This window comes from Pocillopora verrucosa, chromosome 5 (genome assembly GCF_036669915.1).
Source record: "Pocillopora verrucosa isolate sample1 chromosome 5, ASM3666991v2, whole genome shotgun sequence".
Lineage (NCBI taxonomy): Eukaryota > Metazoa > Cnidaria > Anthozoa > Scleractinia > Pocilloporidae > Pocillopora > Pocillopora verrucosa.
The window spans coordinates 17,460,223-17,468,822 of NC_089316.1; the positions used below are offsets into that span (position 1 = coordinate 17,460,223).

The window sequence follows — 8,600 nt, forward strand, 5'->3', positions numbered from 1 at the left end:
CCATACATTTCTAAAGAGGCTGACATGGAGAATTTGTTTAACAGTCAAGAGCTGCTCTAGTTGGTGATCATCTGTTCTATTCTCATGACTTTCATGTTTGACTCAGGAGTGATCATTATAGTAAGGAGAAGTTAGATGCTAGTCACTCTTAGGGGCCAAAGGATTAATGAGGGGAGGCTTCCTGCACAAAAGTACACTGCTCTATTGTTTTATCCTGCTATGTCTTACTCATAAATGAAAGAAAATAAATCAATCCTTATCATGAACAATTCATAACACTTTTATGCCAACTATCTCATGAGGTGTAAGGCAGTCTTTTCATCGCCAGATTGTTGGAAATATGACAATCAACTTAAATGAAATAATTTTGGAAGTAACTCTCCTTCAAATTAAGGCTTTACCTCCCACAGCACTTGTTTTATTTTCTTGAAAGAAATGAAAAAAGGTAAGATTGATGTGTTACCTTTCATCTGCTGTCAGAAAGTCTCTGACTCTAAGAACAGTAATCAGGTGGTACTCAGGCTCTGTCAGGCTCCAAATTTTTGTACACTAGTAGTTCTGATTCTCCAAAATCTTGAGGGTTATTCCAGTCCAAAGAAACAAACAATACTTGCTCTGTTTGAGCTTCTTGATATTGGCAATAGTTGAGCATGGCTTTAAAAAGACAACTTGACAATGATTTTTGGTTGAGCATTAAAACAATCTTTAGCATATTCTCAGCACTACTAAAGAAAAAAACTGTAGGGTTGTCAGTTGAGCGATCAGTTAGCCCTCTGATCCTGGGAGTGAAAAGGCCGCACCATGTAGTTAGCTATTAAAGGAGACCAGCTGAGACAAATTTGAACATGGTAATCTTTTTCTTGTCATGGACAGCACAATGTATAATTTTGATCGAGCCTTAATTAATCTAATATCACTAAGGTTTAACAGCAAGACCTGGGTCTTGATTTTGGTTTGAAAATGTTAAATGAAAAATAGAAACGAAAACAAAAATACACACTTTGAGGTTAGAGAGCATCACAGTCCCAATTGTGCTTTTAATTTATTACTTTGAATCTTTGTGTATTTTTGTTTTCAGTAATCACACGAAGGGCAAAAGAATGTCCATTGCCAAATTTCGACTCAGTGGAAGAGAATGCTTGAATAGATTAGGTTACTTTCTGAAGTCCCAAAGTGCAGTACCAAACATACTGCTGTATATATTTTCCCACTAATTCTTAGAGGGCTGGAAGAAAAATAAAATATATGGTTGTGTTCTAAACATCTCTTTTCAGGCTTCACTCTGAACATCGCTTTGAATAGAGCTCCTTGGATCTAACACAAATATTACAGCAGATCACACTGCCATAGTGCTTTAACAGCTGATATGCAGCTGATCTCTGGTGACACTTTCACACCTTTATTACACTGTGATCATTTGATAAGCTGTCATCACAGACATATCTAACTTGCCCATCCATTTTTGCTGATCATTTGACTTTTTCTTTTTTTATCTTTTTAATTCGAGCATGAACATAAATAAAAAGTATCTGAAGACGAATGTTTTCCTGAAGAATTCATTTCAAGCAGCCACTACATATGATCACTATTTTACCAAGAGAAAAAACCTTTGCCAATCAGGAGTATTATGTTTGCTCAATTAGAAATAAAGTAACAAACCAAACCTCAAATGCCTTCGATATTACTCTTTCATTCCAGGTTTCAAATAACTTGCCTATAAAGTAATTTGTCAGGGATGTGATTAATAAGCGCAGTGCTCAGAAAAAGAATTGTAGGGATACCCTTTCTTGAAAAAACTTTTTGATTATTTTGGTTGTTGTCTTTCTTCATCCAATCCAAAGCACTTCAGGGAATTAAACTTCAAACGTCTAACAACTCTTCACCAAAGTGGAGGTGGCTAGTGGTTGATATTTATTCCTGCAACGATTACAATATGTTCGTGGGCAAATCCAGTGCAAGTTGCTCGGAGGTAGATAGCAAAGGCTGTACGGCATTTGAGTAGCCAATCAGAGGGTGCATACGGTAAATATCCTCCACTAGCCATCGACACCCACCTGAAAAGTTGTTAATTATTCAACGTTTATTAGCACCGAACGTCCTTTTGGGGAAAATATATGGCCAACTGTAAGAAGTCTTTTGGTTTGGGACTATCTGAACTACCAAACAACGTAAACTGCAACTTTAAACTCACACTTGTTTAATGGCTTGGATTGTAATACAACTTGTTAGGCTTAACTTGACAACTCAACTGTTCAGCTGATAACTGCTCCACTGCCTACGAGAATGTTGCTCACGTTCTTTTAAGGTGACCAAGCTAGAACTGACAGGAGATTGGTAGTCGGTCATCAAACTATCACCCGTTATTAATTTATGCTTACGTAGTGCCTTGCACAGCAGGTTGTAACCAAACTGCGCTTGTCCAAAGAGATGATCAGCATAAAGACCTAACATCAAATAAACATCGTCAAAATCTTTTTCATGTTAAAAGGTTCGCTGTCCTTCGCGGGTCTCCAGGCCAAAATAAACGAACGTGAGCAATATAAACATTACTAGGTACAACTTTAAGGAAATTCATGTAACTGTAACATTGATATGTTTACAGAAACACTGTTTAAAGGTAGTTGCGTAACAATAATTTACAACAAGAGTAAACAGTTCGTATTTGGAGATGGGGCAACTGATGGTAATGCCTACTTTCCATGAATTAACAGGAAACTAGCTAGTGATTCCAGTCACACTGATGGAATAACATTTCACAAGCTGTAAAACAATAGGCACAATTATTATTAGCTGTAAACATTGGTTTGGCATGGCTTGAGTTAAAGTAGCAAAAAAAAAAAAACACAAAACTTAAGATCGTGGTACTAAATCAGTGATTATAAAAATTCCAGGAAGAAATAGCCTGTGAAAGACTGGTATTAGGTCAAATGAGTGAATATCAAAAACAATGACTCGGCTTCTTAATTAAAAGTACGTCTAAAAAGGGAAGATTGTACTTTAAAAACAAATCAGTTCTAGCATATGCATATGAATTTGAAGTAGGTCATTTCCGTGTACCCTAAAACCATACCAAAAGCAAATCTCTAAACTACTCCAATTCACCAATTCAATAATTCCCCGCGTTTATACTTAAAAGCCAATGCTGAAGTCGAAGCACTTCCTTTAATAAAATAGTTACTTGCATTCTAAAATAAACATGAGCAATCATTCAACTACTTGTTTGATATCAACAGTCAACCTATACACCTGCCGATGAAAACAGTATACAGGAATATTCTAAGTAAGCTATAACAACCTAAAAATCAAAATACCAATCCAATTAAAATTGGGGGGGGGGGGTAAGGGTGCTAGGCCCTCCGCTGCCTGTGTAGTGTCCACATTTTTGAAACCTAAACTCTTGCTTGTTATTAAATTTAAAACCAATATATTTATACGGTTAAATCATGTGTATGTATTCTATCAAGTTGATTATCAAATTTGATAAGTTACAACATATAAAATCAAACCAGTGACTATGGTTTGTTATAATTTGTCAAAGAGCAAGCGGATCAAAAAAAAAATTCTGCCAACCAACATTCATCTTTCGCTATGCAAATAGAGCCAGATTATTTCCAAACTCCTAAATTTGATAAGTTACAACATATAAAATCCAACCAGTGACTATGGTTTGTTACGATTTGTCAAACATGAGCAGATAAAAAAATTTTTCCTAGTAACATTGATCTTTTGCTATGCAAAGAGAGCCAGATTATTTCCAAACTCCTAACTTTTGATTTATTTCATGCTGTTTGAAATACAGAATAGTACCGGCCATGGCACTGAAGGGTTTATCACATCAAGATCCATTCCCATGTTAATCTTAACTGACGGACAATGACAATTGTAGTTTTCATTTATCTTCTTCGGGAGACGACCATCTATGGGTAGAAAAAGAACAACACCATTGGAAACTTCTTGTATTTTGACAAATAAAGGAAATCACCATGCAGTTTGTTTAAAACTCTGACTGTCCTCTTTACATTTTCCTTGTATGATCGATTGTTTTTTTGTTGTCTTGAGTACATTTTGTACTGCTTATACAGTGGCTAGAAAACTTAACAATTTCTATCCACAATGTCTCAAGCCTCTAAAGGACTAGGCTGTGTTATCTTCTTGACGGGAATATGATGTACAGAATAAAGTAAGGAACCTCGTTATCACCTTATTAGAGTTAGTCAGGTGAGTTTTCTGCGTTCATCCTAGAACGCCCATTCCTATGAAATCGCAATCAGGTTCTGGAGCAAAGCCAAACAATGGCGGCCGCAAAACCTCTCGTATGAAACAGTCCACAAATATAAATCCTGTGGCTTGAAATGAAATGAAATTTGGGTGGGTTTGCAAGAGAGTCATATTGCAATAGAGAATGCAGATGAATGAAGTGTGTAAAATTTGACGTCAAGACTTAGCACTTTAAGAGTATTAAGAGCATTAAAGGAAAATATCAAAACAAGTTATATTTACATTCAGCGGTGACTAGACTGAATCAGTTCCATTTAGCTCCAGAGTGACATCATCCCCAATGAGAACAAATGGTGCCCAGTACTTTACTTCCCCGAACTCTTCAGACTCTCTCATACATTTCATGGCTTGGTTAAGAGCTTCACTGACCCTCCTTCCTTTAACTAGTTCTTTATAAAAATGTTTCATGAACCAGAAAGTGGCTTCGTCATCAAATCCCCAGAGGGACAACAAAACAGACCGAGCCCCAGCACCTAAAAATGCTCGAGAAATACCAACCACTCCCTCAGCCTTTATTTCTCCATGAGCACTATGACAGCAACCCAACACAACCAACCTTGCCCGCAGCTTAGCTTCCAACACATCCGCCATCGTCAACAAAAAGTCTTTTTCCTCAGGATGACGGGATTCCTCAGCAGGGTTTGGGGCCAAAATAATTTCTCCTGTATCCATTTTGCCATGTGCGGCGATGTGCACTAAAGCAACCGTGGATAGTCGCTTTAAGACTTCTCGTTTAGTCGCCATTTTTCCAATGAGGGGAGCCGTTCCTAGGATTCTTCCAATCATCTCTACTTCTTTTTTTGCATATGGCAGCTCACACAACTTTCTCCCTTTACAGAGAACTTCCTCTAGGTACGGATCTCCCACGAGAAGTGCGCCTGTCGTATTGTGGAGGTCAGCTGGACAATCAGTAACTAATTTCAAAGTAGTCAAGGACGGAATCAATCTTATTCTTAGAGACTCGCACAGATACTCCTGCTCTGGGTTCATCAGAGCTGCATAGGGTATCAAACACAATGGACCCTCCGGAACGAGAATAAGGTCATCTCCATGGACCAAGTCAGCAATAGGGGCAAATATAAGGTCAAAAAACCTCTTTAAACTCTCCTTTGATGAAACAGGCTGAGAAACACTGCAAGAGGCCTTTTCAGTCATGCACTCCCCCTCACGCAACTGATCAAGCGAGCGATTTTCAATTTTGACGCCAGCACGTACACCAATTTCGTCCATGGCAGTACTGTGTAGAGTCTTAAGGAAAGCTCTCACATCTTCTTCTTAAATATCTCCTACCTTTCTTCTCCTCAATGTGACTTCTTCATCTTTTCTTATAACCCAGAAAATGATCTCATGTTTATCAAGAGCTATGAAAACTGTTGTTGAAGGAATGGATCTAAAAGAGGAGCCAGTTGACTTTCCTGAGGAATGAGACTGAGAGTATACCTCTTGACACCCATAATTTTCTTCCATGAGATCTTTTAAAGCCTGTGCCCGTCCAGCCTCAGCAACACGCAGGGCATCACGAACTTCACCTTGACTTAGATGGAGACGCCACAAATTATTGTATACACTATTATACGTATCGCGGTAGCTAATTTTCCACTCGTCTTTAAACCGGAGATGAGCCCTAATTTCAGTGAGCTTTGACAAAATGGAAATAAAGCAATCAAGGGCACTCGAAAACGATCCTCGATCATTAGACGTATCATTAAGCAGAAAGTATGCATGGCCAAGATTTCCATAAGCCTGTCCTTCTCCAGCTTTATCTCCCACTTCTTTTGCAATTTGTAGCTGACACTCATGGTACTCGATTGCCCTATGAAAATCGCCTAAGCTGTGATAGGCAATGCCAAGATTTCCATAAGCCCGTCCTTCTCCAGCTTTATCCCCCACTTCTTTTGCAATTTGTAGGTCACCCTCATGGTACTTGATTGCCTCATGAAAAATCGCCTAAGCTGCGATAGGCATTGCCAAGATTTCCATAAGCCCGTCCTTCTCCAGCTTTATCCCCCACTTCTTTTGCAATTTGTAGGCGACACTCATGGTACTCCATTGCCTTATGAAAATCGCCTAAGCTGTGATAGGCATTGCCAAGGTTTCCATAAGCCCGTCCTTCTCCAGCTTTATCCCCCACTTCTTTTGCAATTTGTAGCTGACACTCATGGTACTCAATTGCCTTATGAAAATCGCCTAAGCTGTGATAGGCATTGCCAAGGTTTCCATAAGCCCGTCCTTCTCCAGCTTTATCCCCCACTTCTTTTGCAATTTTTAGGTGACACTCATGGTACTCGATTGCCTTATGAAAATCGCCTAAGCTGTGATAGGCAATGCCAAGGTTTCCATAAGCCGGTCCTTCTCCAGCTTTATCCTCCACTTCTTTTGCAATTTTTAGGTGACACTCATGGTACTCGATTGCCTTATGAAAATCGCCTAAGCTGCGATAGGCATTGCCAAGATTTCCATAAGCCCGTCCTTCTCCAGCTTTATCCCCCACTTCTTTTGCAATTTGTAGGTGACACTCATGGTACTCGATTGCCTTATGAAAATCGCCTAAGCTGCGATAGGCATTGCCAAGATTTCCATAAGCCCGTCCTTCTCCAGCTTTATCCCCCACTTCTTTTGCAATTCGTAGGCGACACTCATGGTTCTCGATTGCCTTATGAAAATCGCCTAAGCTGTGATAGGCAATGCCAAGATTTCCATAAGCCGGTCCTTCTCCAGCTTTATCCCCCACTTCTTTTGCAATTTGTAGGTGACACTCATGGTACTCGATTGCCTTATGAAAATCGCCTAAGCTGTGATAGGCAATGCCAAGATTTCCATAGGCCCGTCCTTCTCCAGCTTTATCCCCCACTTCTTTTGCAATTTGTAGGTGACACTCATGGTACTCGATTGCCTTATGAAAATCGCCTAAGCTGTGATAGGCAATACCAAAAATTCCATAAGCCCGTCCTTCTCCAGCTTTATCCCCCACTTCTTTTGCAATTTGTAAGTCACGCTCATGGTACTCGATTGCCTTATGAAAATCGCATAGGTCATTATAGCCAATGCCAAGATTCCGAAAAGCTTGTCCTTCGCCAGCTTTGTCCTTCGCCTCTAACTTTTCGGTACTTTGCAAATTGTCGCCTACCCACCAATATGAAAAAAAAAACCTTTTTCAGAGGAAAATAGAATCAATATAGCGATCATTATCGGACAAAAAGTTTCTTTCCTCATTTGAAATTAAGATTTTCATTTGCTTTCAACTTTCCAATTTGAATTCTATTCAAATATGCCTAGAATCAAATGTAGATACTTTTTTTTATTAACCAGTGGTTTAATAGGAAACCTAAGAAATGTGTTTGTAGCTCGATGAATTTTATTGCAAAAGCTTTTCCAGTCCTTACCCAAGATTTATCCCTCAGATATGGAAAAAAAGCAGATGATCCTATCGGGATATCCTTCTCTTCAAGTTGTCTTAAGGCTGTTCTACATTAGCAACGGAATCGCAGTCCCAATCGGAGTCGTTAGAGCACTTCCGACTGAGTGAAAAATAAAAATCAGTGTCATGAGCAGAGTCATAAGCTCAACAGAATCAAAGTACAGGATCAGAGTCGGAAAAATGAGAATGGTTTCGTCCGATTCCGCTTTGAACCGCAAAAAGTCTATTGTTGGAGTTGAAGACAGAAGTGGAAGATGAAACAAGTTTGATTTCAACTTGATCGTACTGCTCTGCATTTCTCAATAATGACTTCGACTCCGTTGTAGATGAAGACCAGCCTTTAGGTTATGCCTTATTATCGGCCGTTAAGCTATGCTCACGGGAGATTTATATTGAAGTAAAAAACTTATATTAAAATCGCCCGTCACAGTTGGAGGATCATTCTTAAGAAATGTTTCCCTCTCCCCCCCTTCCTACATTCCACAGAGCACCATAACCTAAACAAACATATCCTAACATAGGTCTCAATAGACCCGAAGGCCTTAAATAGGTTTAAATGATGAAGGCAGTGAGAAACAGAAGGCGGTCATGTCATCGTGGAGGTGCAACACTTGGATCGTTTTCCTTGGAATAAATTGCTGATAGGGAGGTGGTATATACCTTCTACAGCTGTACCTGCTGCTGCCAAAGCTTCTTTTGCCATAATTATGCAGAAGCAAAGGCACACATGTGGATATGTGGACGTAGCTCACAAAATTTCCAGCCAAAATCAAACAATTTGAAAAGAAATTAAGAAAGGCAACATAATGCAAGATGTGTGCAGAGAGAGGAGAGTAGTTACGGAACTAGTAACTTTGAAGGGGAAAATTTAGTTCTAGTAAATGTTTCAGTTATAAAACTTTTA

At 39.1% G+C, this 8,600-nt stretch overlaps 1 protein-coding gene and 1 pseudogene across 1 annotated transcript in view; both read right to left on the bottom strand.

Annotated features, from left to right (window-relative positions):
* LOC131791961 (tetratricopeptide repeat protein 28) overlaps nucleotides 1-8,600 on the bottom strand; it is a 166,647-nt gene that overhangs the window by 31,707 nt on the left and 126,340 nt on the right. The gene's annotated exons all lie outside the window — the stretch shown is intronic.
* LOC131784652 (tetratricopeptide repeat protein 28-like) lies at nucleotides 4,267-8,399 on the bottom strand (annotated as a pseudogene).